This window comes from Motacilla alba, chromosome 4 (assembly GCF_015832195.1).
Source record: "Motacilla alba alba isolate MOTALB_02 chromosome 4, Motacilla_alba_V1.0_pri, whole genome shotgun sequence".
NCBI lineage: Eukaryota > Metazoa > Chordata > Aves > Passeriformes > Motacillidae > Motacilla > Motacilla alba.
Window position 1 is genome coordinate 17,358,692 of NC_052019.1, and position 16,940 is coordinate 17,375,631.

General features: G+C 40.1%; 1 long non-coding RNA gene across 2 annotated transcripts in view; it reads right to left on the minus strand.

Moving 5' to 3' along the window:
* Nucleotides 1–492: 492 nt before the first annotated feature.
* LOC119700807 overlaps nucleotides 493–16,940 on the minus strand; it is a 42,134-nt gene continuing 25,686 nt past the window's right edge. For both annotated transcript variants that reach the window (XR_005256886.1, XR_005256885.1), the window contains 4 exons: nucleotides 12,344–12,410; nucleotides 9,238–9,319; nucleotides 4,352–6,038; nucleotides 493–1,192 (listed from right to left, as the gene is read on the minus strand). This is a non-coding gene — a long non-coding RNA (uncharacterized LOC119700807). The remainder of the gene's footprint in view (nucleotides 1,193–4,351; nucleotides 6,039–9,237; nucleotides 9,320–12,343; nucleotides 12,411–16,940) is intronic.

Consider the following 16,940-nt stretch of genomic DNA (forward strand, 5'->3'; position numbering starts at 1 on the left):
AAGTTGGAAGATTTGCTGTTAGAATTGTGATGTTAAAGGCAGGATTTTGAGGATGCCACTTAAAGGGAGTTTACCTGGCACTAGAAGCATCCCTGCAGAAACCAAGGTGATTGAAGTGAGCACAGCCTGCCTGAACATCTGCACATGCAATAGCTATCCAGGATAACACAGTCACAAAACACTTCTGATCACTTTTAACTTACAGTATTTTAAATGGTGCTATTTGCCTTTAGAAAGCTGTCAGACAACCCTGAGTTCATAATTATAGCTGTGCTTTGAGAAGCAGTCAGTTATAAAGCAGCCTGGTAGACAAAGACATGCTAACACTCTGTATTTGGGGAATACGTGGGATATGGGCCCAAACTTCCTCTGTTTATTCCCTTTGCTTTTCCTAACCTGTTCTTAACGGGGCACCTGCTGCAGCAAATGAGAAAGCATCAGAGGAAGAGGAGATGGAAATGTTGCAGTGCAAAGTATGGTTATTAATATTTTTAATGCATGCAGAGAAATATTAAATTAAAAAAATTAATGGAGGTCAAAAGCCAACTTCTAATTCTCTTCAGGCAAAAGGAAGAATTTATTAAAAAGCAGAAAAGGTATCCACTGAGAAAATTTCCCCATTCACTTTATGTACATGAAATATAGACATCATCTTGACATTCAGCTGATGAAAGAGAAGAAAAGACACTGAAATTACCACTCAGTTAACAGTAGCCATATTTTGGGAGGGGGACAATCTTGGCACACTGTGTTTGACACAGGATGTTCTAGAGACCTGTTAAAGTTTGCAGAGTGCCATTTCCTGAGAAATCTTTCTACAGACCCAGCTTTCATCATACCATATCTTCAGTACACATAATCTTGGCATGGCATTATTTTACACACTGCAGTTAGCTGAAAATGTGAAGAAAGGATATCCAGATCTTCTGACTGTATGGATTTGACACAAAAAATGGGAACATAGAGGAAAAGAATGCATCAAATGTGCCTTTTGTTACTGGAGGCATTTTCTCTGCTGACAAAAATATTTGCTTAAATTTTTGCATCCAGACAAGATCCAGGTGTAGCTGATCAAATAACCTAAAGCTTCCTGATGACTTAAAAAATTCCCTGAAAGCGCCCTAAGTATATTTTCATTTTCTGTGTTCTGTGTGCTGAAAACATGATTCTCGGTATGGTTCCCCTGCACGACCTGTGAGAGGACAGAAAAAAGATTATTTGAATCAGTTGCTGCGTTTTATAGAGAGATTTTGCAGGGGAAAAAGTAATATGTGTTTTTAAAATGTCACAGTTCTGCTGCCCCTAAAGGCAATTGCAAAGCTCCGTAGTTTTCTCCCAGAGACATGCATAAAGGCTGGGCACTGCTTGGATGTTGCATAAGCTTTGGAAATAAGAGATCATGTAGAGGCTTTGGACAGGTGCCTCTGCACATGGGTGAGTTTCAGGCAACAAATCAGGACACTTGTCTCAAACACAGGATTTAGGTTTTGTTGGTGTTTTTGGTATTTTTTTACATGCAGCCTTCCTGTATTAAATTCCTTGTGCTTCACCAGTCTTGTTAAAATCTGACATTATTTCCCCTGGTATTAACTCCCAATTTATCATTTACTCAAGACTGCACAAGGTTTCATCCTGGGAGTAGGTTTTTTTCCTCTATCCATTTCCTTTAAAACATAATTATCTTTTTGTAGGAGTTTTCTGTGATCAGAGGTGTTCCTGGCTTCATGAACACACAGGAAGATGAGGATCTTACATTCTAATTATAATTACAAACAATTAAATCTGAGATTTAAGACCAGGAGCAGACCTTTAAGAGTCAAGAAACAACTGCCAAGAAACAGAAGGAATTGCAAGTAGCACTCCAAGTTCAGTCATGTATAAAATTTACAACACGACTGAAGGGCAAGTCTATCATTTTCACTTTCTTCTTTGGCTTGTATTATTTAAAAAGTTATGTTTTAAATCTAAAAGGATAAGGTCTGCATTCATTACCTTACAACATCTTTAGCAGGACCTTTGTCTCGAGCTCAGTACTGTGCCAGCACAGTTACACAGCCCCTGCCCTGGAGCTGCCTTCTGCTCTGGCACTTCAGAGTGCAGAGGAAAAATTCCACTGTGTAGGCATCTCATGGAGGTGTGTGCATCCTCCACCACCTTTCCAGTCTCTGGATAACCTCACCCCAAAATATTGAACTGAGGGCTATTGTCTAGCTAATCGGCAAACTAAAGTTTCTCCACAAAAATTATCTGAAGAGCTATTCATAACAGGCTCCCTGCAAATGTTCTAATGCAATCCGTTGTGTAAATATTACAGCTGGGGCTGAGGGGAATGCGTGTGCACTGCAAGCAGTGATAAAGCTGGAGCCTCAGCCTGGATGTGTGCAGCTGTACACACCATGGGGGCCTTGGGCAGGGCCACGGGGAGTCTGGGAGTGTCACCAGTGATGCCAGGGGCATTTTAGGGCACAAGGAAGTGATCTGAAATCACGCCTCTATGGCTTTTGCCAGGCAAACAGTAACTCTTGAGGGTTTTCTGCTTCTGCAGCATTGCACATCATGAAAACTCTAGATTATACCTAATTGTTATGTACCCAGTGCTTTTTCACAAACAAGGCACATTTGCACTCTCATGGTTTATCAGTATCTGAAGGTGTAAACTCAGATTAATGATCAGAACCAGGCTAATTTTATTTTATGTCTATTTTCTAACATCTGTGGAAATGTGTCAGACAACGAGATGAATACCGTATATGCCAACAATACAATTCATTAATATTTTGCTTAGCTTTTGTGTAGTTTCAGAAAGCAGTGGCAAAGTCCTGCAACCTGCTTTCTGCATAGACCCTCTGTCAAGCAACTGTAGGTTGCAAAGTAAAATGATCCAGGAACAAAAAGTAAGGCAGCAAAAACAATATAGAAGAGGAATGCACTTTGTAAAGGAGCTGCTTTTGTCCTGTGTCCCACTTAAGAGACACTCTTCGTGGCTTCAGTCCAGAGACAGGGTGCTCCTGCTCCAAGACCCAAAATATTTAGTGTATCTGACTTTTTGCACATGGCACTGAGAGCAAGAGGGACAGTTTTGTTCTACTTCCAGTGATACAGAAAAATATCCACAGAAAGGAGAGCTACAATGATAAAGAAAAATACCCAGAGAAAACAGAGATCAAATGGGTCACCCCAGGGCCTGATGGTGCTGCTGACCTCGGGAGTCATGATTGTTTCAATGGGCCCTGTGCACAGAGGTAGTGCCAGAAGCAAAATTCATGTTCCAGCTTTGGAACATATAATATAAAACATGAGTTTTATTTCTGAAAGAGGCAAGGATGTCTTTGGTTTGGGCAATATGCAGAAAAAAAGAAAGATAGAGTCAATCATAGTTACAAACGAATTGTGTCTGCATGTGCATTGATTTTGTATGTGTATGACTGTGTGTACAGGCTCTCCTGCTAAACTGCAGGCTATGAAACTGTCCCATTTCATTACCCTGGGATATTATTTTAAAACACTGTCTTGCCCCAGTTTTGAATTGTATAACTCTTATCAATCAAATAAAGGCAAGGAAGTCTTTAACTTTCAAAACTGTAAATATGAAGAGGAAACATGATTAGTCATCTAACCCAGGATCTGCAAGCACAGTGTTGGTGGGGAGGTTATTGATACTCATCCTTTTTTCTACTGTTGGGGTGTTTATGTTCCATTACTCCAAAAAAGTAGATATATGGGGTATTCTCTCTGACCTCAGCTATTATCACATTTCATTGCCTCCTGCACCAGCCTTTCACCCTCTCAGCTGGGGGTTTTGTTTGTTTGACAGACCCCCAACAAGATCATAAAACTGATGGGAAGAGCCCTGGATATCAGTGCTGGACCTGAACAGGGACGGATTACTCTGGTGCTAAGTAACTCGTGACAAAACACTGGACCCATTTCAAGCATTTTTCTGTATGAAGGTCACTAAAATTCCCCCAAACCAAAGTTATAGTTTTGGATATTTGCTTTATATTTCAGTAGCCTAGCTGCAGAGCAGAAGGCTTTGTTGCCATATGCTTTGGGTTGGTTTTTGTATAGACTGCTTTAGATCTTTGTCATTTCCCCCATGCTAAACCTGTCTTCTCAATGAGAAAAAATGTAAAGCACATAATTTAAAAAATAGTTCTCATCATAATGTTTTCATGGTTTAATCTCAGTCGGCAACTAAGCCCCACACAGCCTCTCACTCACTCCCCTCAGTGGAAAGGGGGACAGAATTGAAAGAGCACCAGCAGGAAAACTTGTAGGCTGAGGTAAAGGCATTTTAACAGGTAAAGCAAAAGCCACACACCAAGCCAAGCTAAACAAGGAATTCACTTACCACACCCTACTGACAAGCAGATGTTCAGCCATCTCCAGGAGAGCAGGGCTCCACCTCACATGATGGTGGCTTGGGCAGACAAATGCCACCCCTCCAAATGTCCCACCCTTCTTGCTTCCTCCTCCAGCTGTATGTGCTGAGCATGATGTCACAGGGTATGGAATATCCCTTAGGCCAGCTGGGGTCAGCTGCCCCAGTTTTGTCCCCCAAAACTTCTTGTGCATCCCCAGCCTTTTCACTGGTGGGGTGGGAAGCAGAAATAGCCTTGGCTGTGTGTCAGCCCTGCTCAGCAATTGCTAAAACATCCCTTTGTTATCAACACTGTTTTCAGCACAAATCCAAAACATAGCCCCACACTAGCTACTCTGGAAAAAATGCAGAATTCTTGATGAAAAATCATTCAAACTTTTAAGTATTTCAAATAACATTAAAGCTTTTCCTCTGTTAAACTATGTAAACAAAAATTTATTCCAAACTTAATGTAAAGTGTACAAATTATTTTCTATTTTAGGAATGTCTTCCTTTTCTTTTGAGGTTACAAAATATTTCTGAGATACCTCAGGAAAAAAAAAAATTACTATTTTCCCTCCAAAGCCCCCAGACTGTAACTTCATTCTGTCCTAGGCTGAAACTGTTGCCCACAACATTTCCTTGGCAGTTCCTTCCACAGCAGAAGGAAGGCTCCTCCTGTGAGCACATCCCAGCAGCCCTAGGTCATGGGAGATGTCTTATCAACCGCCCTCCTCAAGGTTTTAGTTGAACACATCTAACAAACTTATATACACCTCAGTCTGTCCCTGATGACCTTTTCTGTTAGTCTGTATAGCCCTGGCCGTACTAGAAAGAGTTTCCCACTCAGAGTAAAAAAGACCTTATATTTTGTCTTTAATTGCCTCCCTCCCCAAGAGTTTCTCATTATATGTTATTTGTCTATAATACTTTGTAATCTTACATTCTATAAAATTATATTTATCATCTAGATTGAGTACAATATTCAAAGGAGGGCAGTGATCCTGGTAAAGAATCTGGACCACAAGTCTTTTGAGGAGAAACAGAGCTGGGGTTGTTTAGCCAGAGAAAAGGAGGCTCATGGGTGACCTTATCACTCTCTACAACTGCCTGAAAAGAGATAGTGAGGAGAGGGTCTCTTCTCCAGGTAACAAGCAGTAAGACAAAATGAAATGGTCTCAGGTTGCACCAGGGGAGGTTTAAATCTGATATTATAAAATTTTCATCACTGAAACGGTTATCAAGCATTGGAACAGGCTGCCTAGGGAAGTTGGGGAGCCACTGTCCCTGGGATATTTAAAAGATGTGCAAATATGGAGCTCAGGGACACAGGTTAGTGGTGGACTTGACAGTGCTGATTTAATGGTAGGCCTCAATGATCTCAGAGCTCATCCCCAACCTAAATATTTCCATGAGTGTATGATTCTAATGTGTACAAGGAATTCCAGCACTTTTTCATTATTTGCAAGTTAAGTATTTTTTTGTGTCTTTCTTTGATATAGGCATTTATGCGGCCTTCTAAGCCACACTCACTTTTTGTTTGTCTCCCTTCATAATTAACCCCCTCTCCCTGGACAAACTGCCCACACACATGCACACCAATACAAACCCTTACCTTCAGTCATTTCTTCATGTCTTGAGGTCATAGACTTTTACTTTGGGGTTTTTTTCCCATCAGCTAGGGGTAAATGAATGTTATTAATGTCAGGTCAAATACCTTCCTCTCTCTTTTTAAATTGGATTGCCTGTGACAATAGACTCATGGAAATTTCATCTGTTTCATTTCTTTTTCATGGTGGAGTCCTTTATCATATTAGCACATGTATACATAGAGGGAAGAGTTACAGGTTAATTAGATATTTTGTTGTGACAGTTTAGTTGTCTGCATTTGGATTTTGGCATTGACTAGTGAGTTTTGTGAATTTCCCTCTTTTGTTCTCCAGGGTAGAATTCTATGTTCTCCATGTGTGTAAATTTGCTTTTTATGATCTCGGCAGGTAGGCAGCACCAGAGTAGGGAAAAAAGGTGATTTGGGGATATTCCTTATACCACTTTGCAAAAATGGCTGCCTAGCATTTATTGCCAGCTCTGCAACTCACTACTTACATAAATGGCCTAATTTTAAAATAGTAATTATTATTGTTGAATATCTAGCATCCTCCACTAAGTGGAATGATCTTAAATTCTCAGATCAAACAGAATTACATAAAAAGTCCAAGGTAAATGCTAGAATGTATAACTGAATCTAAGCAGAAAACTCAGATATAAATTAGCATCACTATATTGAGCTCTCTGAGTTTGATTCAAGTAAAATCCTATCTAGTGAATAGATTTAAATACTTACACCTTCAGCAGTGGTAAACCATTATGTAAATGTAAAAATGAAAATGTAAACCAAAATGAAAATGTAAACCATTTCTAAATAAGAGTCACCAAGACACCCATGTCCATCCCAAGTAAATGATAAGATGATGTAGCTTAAACCTTAGTCTGTATCCTTTTGCAATGACTTGTCATTTCATTTGGCACATAAAGATTTGGGAAAAAAAGTTGATTGTTTCCCATTTATAGGAAATAGCAAAAGCATTTCAATGTGACTCATTTTTATTATTAGGACTGTCTTTAACAGGTAGCTTCTAATTATATCCACAGTTTCTCTTCAGATTTGAAAAAATACTGATCAGAAGCACAACTTGCCCAATGCAGCACAGCAAGAGACAGACACAACATGAGTTTATAAATGGTGGCAAAAAATAAACTGTAGGATGTTTTCCCTGTATGCCTGTTTGATGAAAACATTTGTTGAATTATGTTTACTTAGCCTGTTGGATTTGTTTATACTTTGTGTTTTGTTTTGTGTTTGGTTTTTTTTTTTTTGTTTTGTTTTGTTTGTTTTTTTTTTTTAGAAACTGGCTAAAATTTCAACAGGAAAAATAAGAGCAGGGATTTTAATAAATTGCATTGTTCATATATAATCTTACAGGCAAAGTCCTCTAAGGTATTTAATAAAGTAGGCCAGAGAACTCTCCTTTGTGGATAAAACTGTGTTGCAAGTTCCAAGATGTTGGTGAGATAGATCTATTACATTATTAGCTCTGGGGTAAGGTTTCCCAGTGCTGCTAAAATATGCTCAATTTAAATTCTATATTATATCACCCTGTCTGAATAATTTTATATCTATATTTTACTTTTAAATGCTTAGCTGACTCATGTATTTTAAAGAATTATAAACATATTTTTACAAAAAATAATATACATCTTTATGTTACCTTTGTTGTTTATTACATTTAACTAGAATAAAAGTGGATCGAGGCCAAGGTTAAAACCAGAGGTTGCACTATATTTACATTTTGTTCAATACCAGCACTTAAGAATAGCAGCCAAGCATTTAAAAATAGGCTGAAGGGGATGAAGAGATTTAGAGGGGAATGCCTGGCTGTCTCAGAAACTGCCAGGTGAGTCATGGCTCTGCCGCTGCGATGAGCTCTGGGCAGGGAAATTGGTACGATTTAGCTCAGGGAAGGGAGACAACAAAATACAGAGGCAGAGCAAGGCTGTATTTCCATTGTGTTAAGAAATCCTCCCCACTCTGAGCTGCATCTACAGAGCCTCCCAGGACCTCTGCAGATCAATACAGGACGCTGGCACAAGCCTGCAGATTTCCCTGGCAGCACTAGGACTGTCAAGGTCAGACCTGGTCAGTGGCTCAGACACTGCCTCCAAATCATTCATCTGAACCTCTCCTGTCCCAGAGGGTAGGGACAAGGCAAACTCTTCTGTGTGGCCATTTTCCAATGCTCTTGCAGACCAGTGAATGTAGCAGTACTCAGGGAAACCACACAGTAAGCAATTTATGTTACTTGTCCCCAGAAGGGCAACAGGGGACAACATATTGTAGTTGTGCCAAACACCCTGAAATGAAGGCAATCTTATAAATTCATAGGGCTGGATTTAGGAAATCTTAAGTGAAATATTTTTCTTTGCTTTTAAATACCGATGGAATTGGTGCTTATGGAAGTAGCATTGGTTCTGACAGTGGAAGCTTTTTTTCCTTCAATACTTTCAATGTGAGTTATTCCCACAGAGACTATTTTCTTCAGGTAAAACTCCAATCTCTGTACAGTAAACTGAGTAAGCTGGTATTTCTGGTAAAAAGAGACTATATATAAATTTAGCATTCTAGCTAAACTTGAGCTCAGGTGAGAATACTGCTTTCATGCCCAAGCTGACTCTCACTCTCAAAAAATACACTCAATCTCTTTTTCTGTACTAAATTATTTCAGATTACTGCCCAAAGATGGTTATGCTTTTGCTGAAAACAAAGAAACAAACAAGAAAAAAGGCCAACAGCTAAAATACATGTTCAGAATGGTCCAGGTAAAATGGCATCTGCAAGAATATCCCATCCCAAAAACAACCTCCCAAACTCCCTAATCCTCAGAAGAGTGAATATCCCATCCCAAAAACAACCTCCCAAACTCCCTAAACCTCAGAAGAGTTGCTCTTAATCCAGCTGCCTACATCCAGGGTCTTGAATAATGACAAATGTGAGTTCCTTCAGACACTAACTTTCAAGTCCAAAATGACCCCTGCTTTCTAAGTCTATATCAAATGGAATAAAGGGTATCTTATACTTGAGTAGAAATTAAATAAGTTCTCTCTTGCTTTATACTTCATGTTGTTATCATATAATAATTTTTCAATTCCTGGGGCTGCTAGTGGCTAATTCAAATTTTTTTTTTCCATCTTTGTCTTTTTTCCTCTTTGTTCCAAGGGGCTCATTCTCCACAGGCAATGCCAGTATTGAGTCAAAGTGTCATTCAAGCTCACAAAGTCACACATTTTCAGCTGGGAGGTGGGTGTGATTATCCAATTACCTTTTGACATTTCCATCATCTCCTTTGGCACCTAGGTACAATAAGTTGGGCATTTCAATATCTGTCCATCCTCACTTTAAACCTGTTTTGAAAATACAAAAGAACCTTAAGTGATCTGTCCACAGCATTGAAATACCAACTTTAGTGGACACTTTGAAAACTCAAAGGCTTTATAAGATGAATAGCAAACTGGGGATGACAGCTCCTGTGGAGCCATTATTGAATTGCAGCAGTGACGACTGCATTGCTTTGGATTTAGATAAAAGACTCCATGCAAGACAAATGGTAGGAGGACATCAAACAAGACTGTGTCCATGCAGTGACAGAAGCAATCCAACTGAAGAAGCTGTTGATTTCCACAAGGTAATTTATATTTCTTCTTAAGCAATCTATATTAAGGAACTAAATATTGTATATTCATCTTCCATTTATGTTTTTCTCTAAAAATAGTGCTTCTAGTTGTCAAGTATAATTTTTGCTGAAACTATTTGCCAGAAAGGAAATACCAGTATCAGATGTTGTTAATTATTTCTGCATTTGTGTTTTATTTAACCGTAATGTCACTGTGCCTAAAGGTTATAGATTGAGAGTTACAATCAATACTGATCAGGTGAAGAGATTAGTCAGCAAATGAATAACACAGATACCAGCAGGAAGCACTGTGCACTCAAAACAACAGTGAATACAAAGGGTACAGATAAACATCATCACCTTCATTTAGATGAAAGCTGATTCTAGAGTATTTCCACTGTCTCATTAATAATGCACTAACCTTTTGGAACCTATGCTACAGAAGCATAATGTAGATCTTGAATAAGTGTCAAGATGTGACATGAAGTAGCTTTGTACAAAACCATAGAATTTGGGTTTTACTGACAGCAATACAAGCTGCACCCTGGAAAGGATAAAGATGTTTATTTAACTTCTTGTAGAAAGTCCACATTGGCATGTGAGTCTTGCCATTCCCACTTACTGTGCCTCACTGGTTTACAACATTTAGTGGATCTGGATACTCAATCCAGCTCTATTCAAGAAGCTAAAGAGGGAGGGAGATACACCCTGTAAGAACAAGCTCTGGACTCCAACTGGGAATGGCCATTCAGCCCACAGGGCTGAACTACAACTTTTCCAGGCAGATCTGACTGAAATGTGTATAATGCTGTCAATGGGTCTTGGTGCACACTGGTTCACTCCACAGATTCACTTTTGCTTGTCTGTCATAACAACTCACAGAGACAAAGAATTATTCTCTTAGAGCACAACTACAAATGAAGGCTAGCATTTAGTGTACCATAGCTTCTTAAAAGTGTATTTTTGCAAAATGTGGGCGTTTTATGGATGTGAAGAGATTAAATACATTTACATACATAGAATGGCATAGAAGCATATGGGGTTTTCAGGGTTTTTTTTTCTATCTTCCTTTCTTGTATCCTATTTTGTATCACTTTGCAACTTGGTATCCTTTCTTTATATTTTGGATCAAGTCTAGTTGTCATCTTCATATTTCCCACTGTTCTCCAATATGTCTCAGCATGTTTTTCTCTCTGCCTGTCTTTGTCTTCTCCCTTTCGAATACCTTTTCTTTCCCAAGCTTTTCTTATTAAACCTAGAGTAGATTAAATTGATATTAAAACAAACAACCTTCAAAGAATGTGTTCCTCTTTCCCTGGTCCTCTACTACTCCTTCCCACACAAACTGCCTGACAGACAGACCATGGCCAGCTGTCATGAGAAATTTTACCTGGGTTGCCACCTTGCCAGAAGGCATGGTCCAAAATCCCTCCTCACCCTGATACAGCATTTTCTGGATGAAACTTTAATTTAAATGCCCAGGCATGTAATTTCCTAAAACCATACCCAGATTCAAATGACATTAGAGCAAAAGGAGTCTTTAGCCTGTCATCCCCTCACAATGACAAAAGGACTCCCAAATCCAAAGAGTTTTGGGAAAAAAAACCCGAGCAGCAATTTTTTTTGCATAATCAAGAAATAGATCCCTCCATCCCACCTTCAAATTCCTAATTTAATGTGTGCATGTGAGTCTCTGAACTCCTTGCAATGATCTTGGTCTCGGGAGGAATTATCCGCATCTGCTCCTTTCCTTTCAGGATACTGTGAGCAGTATAGCAGAGAATCTAAAAGCTGAGTTTGTTCTGAACAGATTCATTGAAAAGAACAGGTTTCAATAAGCTAAACTTAAAAATAGCTTCAATAGTGTCTAATCTGTGATTCCTGCTTGGCACTGATAATTAGGACAAAAAAAAAGGACAGAAACTAACATGATTGATCTCAGTGAAAACAGTTTTGTTTTGTTCTCTTGAAGCTACCCTCAGAATTCTACTTTGCATGATTACTTGCAGTATTTTTCCATCTTCGTTTTTACTTTCCTGAACTGGCTAGTTTGAGACCCAAATAACTATTGAATTCAATTGCCAGCCTAGGGATAGGCTTCAAATTAAATTTTTCTCACTTATTCTTTTTCACCTGTGCCTTGATTGGAGCAAAGCTGCCATGCTCATTATAGAGTTGTTACTGTTAATTATCCTCATCCTCTGTCTGATACAGGCAGCACTTTAGCCCTGGCTGGGAGGGTGGAACACTTGGCACCTCTGTGGCAATTCTCTTGGTGAGCCAGTTGGAGAATGAAGAACCAAGCCAGCTCTGTCTCTGAAAACATAGGGTTGGTATGTACGGCTCTCCTGACTTCACCTGAATTTACAGCTGCTCAGCATCTCAAGAAAGCAGGCCACAAAGCTACTTCATGTCGCCAAAAACCAGAGACCTACAGGCTGAAGCTGTTTTCTCCCCTCTAGGAAATTATATGTCCAGAACATCATCCGTGGGGAGCCACATGGTTTTCCTTAACATCCGCATGTTCACTGCTCCTTGAATACAAGGAACCGTAAGAAGGATAAAGTCAGGTACCTTCTGAATCCTTTTTCAAATAATCATTTGGAAAGCAGAAATTTATTTTCTACTGCAGAGGAATCCACCTCTTTGCCCTCTCCCTCATTGCTCATTTTATTGGCAACACTCCTTATCCTTCTAAAGTAAGTTTCTAATGTGGATTTTTTATTTTGGATTCATTCTTCCTGCTGACTCCTACCTGATTGGGTTATTCTGATCCAAAGAACTGAACAGAAACTCCCTGAAATTCCTCTGCAGTTTCCTCTCTGGGAAATGATATTAAAAATAAAAAAATAAAAAAAAAAAAAGAGGGAGAGAGAGAGAGAAAGACGAAAGAAAGAAAGAAAGAAAGAAAGAAAGAAAGAAAGAAAGAAAGAAAGAAAGAAAGAAAAAGAAAATAATAAAATCAACATTGCACCACTATCCCCAATTCCAAAAATGAAATAAAATAAAGCAAAATAAAATAAAACCAAGTAAAATAAAATAAGAAGAAACAAACTACCTCAAAACCAGTGTCAAATGCAGGTCTTGAAAGCATGTGTTGATTCCACAGTACAAAGTCACTTTAAATCTCCTGGTCCCTCATTTCCACTCCCCAAGAGGAATCAAACCAAACAGAGAACAGCTTACATTGCCAAGACCTGGGAGCTTGTTGTAAGAATAACTAGTTCTTGACATTTGAAATTACTCTGGTTCAAACATTTTTTGATCTTTCTTATTAGCCCTGTGTCTTGAGAAATAAAAATATGATAATCAGAAAGTACATAATTGGGTTCAGGGTATTCTGTGGTCACCCTTCCTGGCTCTGGAGATAGAGGCACTTTGAAAGATTATGCGCGGATATCTGGAATTTATTTTGCACAGTCTGTGAAATGACAGATCTTTTTTCTTAATTACACCAGCTATCAGTCTAACACCTGTAGTTAACCATTCAGTCCTAGGAATTTCTTCGGGTACCCTTTATCCTTCCACCAGGAGCACAGCAGCCAAGTGGCAGGCGGATGCTGGGGCGTTTACTGGCACAGACACAGAGGCTGCCGCGCATCCCCCAATGGCTGCTTCCCACTGCCGCCTTCCCAGCACTCCCAGCCCAGAGGGCCCGTCTGCAGAAGGTGCCACCACACTTGGGAAGCATTATGGACTGACAGCTATAGTGTTACAAAGTGTTTGGAGAGCAGTAAGTGTGCCATACCCAAGCTTCACAATTTCTAATTAGCTGTTTCTGGGAGCAGTACTTGTGGCTGGAGCAGCCCTGTGTGTCCCCAGAGCTATCGGTGCCATGGGGCGCCAAGTCCCCATCCGTGTGGCCCAGCCCAGCCACTACTCTTCCTTAAACCTCCACCCAGACCCCTGCTGCAGCAATGAATCACATGCAGAGGGTTTTCCACATGCTGGGTTTATTGAGCTGTGCTACAGGAAAATACAGCTCAGACAGCCCCACTGCAGCCAAAACAATCTGTCATTTTTAATTCTTCCTGTCACCTCATTAGGTATATAGCTGGAGTGACAGTAAAAAACCTAAACAACAAAAAAACACCACCAGCAAAAGCCAGAATATGCTTCCACAACTAATGCTCAGAGTTTAACATAAATATCAAGGCAGCAAAAGATGTATTGACCAAACATATGTGACTTGGTGCTATATATAACAAAGTGACATGCAGAATGGTCTCAATAGGCATATAAAGCAATTAAAATAACTGTGCTTCAAAGCATTGTACCATAACATAAAAGGTCATCCCTATAAACATGAAAAATATGACCATGGTTTTTTCCTGCATACAGACACGCTAATACCTAGCTAGAGGTTCCATTCAAAAAGGTAATCTTTAAAAATCTCCAAAAACATGCCATGTCTTGTGTCATTCTCCCTCAGACCATGTCTTTTCATCAATGGTTAATATTTTAAGTGAACACAATAGGAAACATTATTGAGGCCAACTATATGTCAGAAGAAAATACTGTACTAAGTACAAATTATTTACCCTGTGCATACACATGATAGTGATGGAAACCCTGGCTAACCTTCTGTGAAAATGAAAAGCCTTTCTTTTTTTTCTTCTAGAGCTTGCTTGTTCTCACATTAGCGCATTAAAGTCGTATTCCAATGGAGACTGCAGAGAGTACATTTTGAGGACTCTGATAATTTTTGCAGTAACACTCTGAGTTTGTGATAATAATGTTTATGCACAGATGTAAAGAATGTGCTGACAGATTAAAAAAGAGTCAGCTGGTGTTTGCACAGCGTTCATTTTTATTTAAGGGGAGTAAAAAAAAGAAAGGAAAAAAAAGGTACTACACCTGGCTGTGAACAAACAGCTTTTACAGAAGTGGAAGTAGTTTGGTGTATTGCAACTCCCTAAACCTTTCCTGCATTAATTCAAAATTCAAGTTATGGGCACATCAGAGAATCACGAGGTTTTATTTTTACTGCAATTAGAGAATTCACTTTGACTGGTTTTCCTACCAATATTAAAAGGAATCTTAGCCCAGACAGGAGTATTAAGTAAGGAAGCGTTAAAAAAAAGAGTTTGTTGCAGGTGCAATCCTCACTATGGAGACCCTTCTTCCTTACATATTTAGGCTATACACACATTCCAACTGCACTGGTAATGCTGTAATGCCCCCAGAGGTGTCTTGAAGGGTAGTAGAGGTATAAATGTAGCATATGGCAATAGGTATCTGCTATTTCTTAATATGCAATTATAGTATTTTGAAGCTCATTGATGTACTGAAACCTCGTATTTTACAATTCTGTAGCTTGGGAAAAGATGACAAGTAATGTCATTTTCTCTCCAGACGATCAGAGACACTGCCCTGATCAATACCTGCAGAAGTATGCAGCAGCTACCTCTGGAGGAAGCATACTGATTCAGGTAGAAAAAAAAAGAAAACATGAAGAGAAAAGGAGAAGCAGCAAAAAATATTCAGTTGGAAGAAATACTCATTTGGAAAGCTGAATCATGCAGAAACCATCAACTTCACAACAGACTCCACAACTGCAATGGGTAACCTCAAGCCATACTTCCCTTTTCTGAAGGATTTGCCTTTCAACCTAATTAGAGCAGAAGCTGAGCGATCAGATGTCCCTTGCTCCTTTTGAAAAATGACTAGTAAAACTCCATGTAATCAGGAGGTATTTAGGACTTCCATTGACTTTCAATTTTCTTGGTTCATCTGTTCCCTTTCAGAACGTTTGATGCTAGTCTGTTCTAAACTGTATGTTGAATTTGCTTTAATCAGATGTCTTTGTAGCAGGCATTAGGTCATTTACTGTTTGATTTTTTTCTGTGAAAATACAGGTTTTCTTAGTTTCAAAAGTGTCCTTTGAAGAAACCTGTCGTACTCTGGATAGAGGGAAAAAAAAAAAAAAAAAAAAGAGCGAGAGAAAGAGAAGAGGGCAAGGGAGGGAAGTGGGGAACTGTATTTCTTGTCCCGCAGCAGTGGTGGGGAATTGTGGAATTGTGGAATTGTGCAGTTGTGAGTGTCACCCTTTTGTACCCACACTGCCCCCCAAGCTCCTTTCTCTGGTGATCTGGGCTCATGCACTGAAGCTGATTAGCATAAGCAGAGCTTCGTATTCAAGTAGACAACTGCATACACTGAGTGCTAGCTCAAACAGATGCTCTTTCTAGTTTTACACCTTCTGTCTGTGGAGCCTCCCACAGCTTTGCTGCCCAGGAACTCTCAAGCCCCCCTCTTCCTGTTCCATACCTGTTCCTGTGTTTAGAGACTCAATCTTAATGTCATCTTACTCCCATCCCCAGATTTTAGCTCCTCATCCAACCCCACCTTTCTGCTGGCCATTGAAGCCACCTAAAACGCCAGCCTCTTGAACTGTCTCTATCTGACTCTTGAACAAGTCCTGCTTCTCACAAGGATATTCCAAGTGACACATTCAATGAAAAACCACTTGACGAAGGCCTGTGGTGAGGAGCAGAGTCTCACACAAGTCAGTGAGCATAGTTTGGCTTAGGTGGGCTGTGGGAGGCGGCCTGAAAGAAGAAAGTTTGGGGATGCCTTGGGAGACAACATATGTGTAACGCAAGCTCCCATGTCAATCACCATGTCAATCGCCGTGTCAGTCACCCACTCCCCACTCCCCTGTTCTAGAAGGTTCCTTCGTTCCCTGTTCCCCATTGGTCCCTAGGTTGGAACCACTCCAACCTCCTTTCCCTATTGGTTCGTGTTGTGTTACCCCGCCCTAGCTCCTCCCCAAACCCCTCCTACCTCCCTGAGTTTATATACCCGGACCCCTGCCAGGGTTGGGGCCTTTTTGCCTCTGCTCCCTTTCAGAGAGGGTTGTGTCTCTGCTACTCTCCATTTCCTCCCTCAATAAACCTCTCTGGATTAAGCATGCAAGAAGCCCTCCTGCTCTTCATTCGGTTGTGAGGCATTTTCATATTACGACATCCGGGCTTGGGCAGAAGGTGGGCTGAGGGTGATACCAGACGGCACCGTGGAGGAGACGCTCCCGGAGAAAGAGGTAGCCTGGCGGCACCGGCCCAAGGAGAAACAGCAACGCTGCAGTGGGCTGAATTTCTATTCAGAATGGCAAGCCTCTCTCCAATGCCTGAAGAAAGAGCCCAGGGTAAATATGCTCCTTAGCTCCTAGCCTGGCAAGCCTCAGTGAGGTGACTAAAGTCAAGTCTCAGTTTATTTGCCTTTAAAGTTTATCTTGAATGAGTATGTTAAACTAGAAAAGTTTGCTGCTATACCTGGCAGTGAGAACTTCTATGAAAAGTCTGTCAAAGAAAAGTATAGTCCCCTGTAAAAGATGTGTCTGCTTTTTAGAG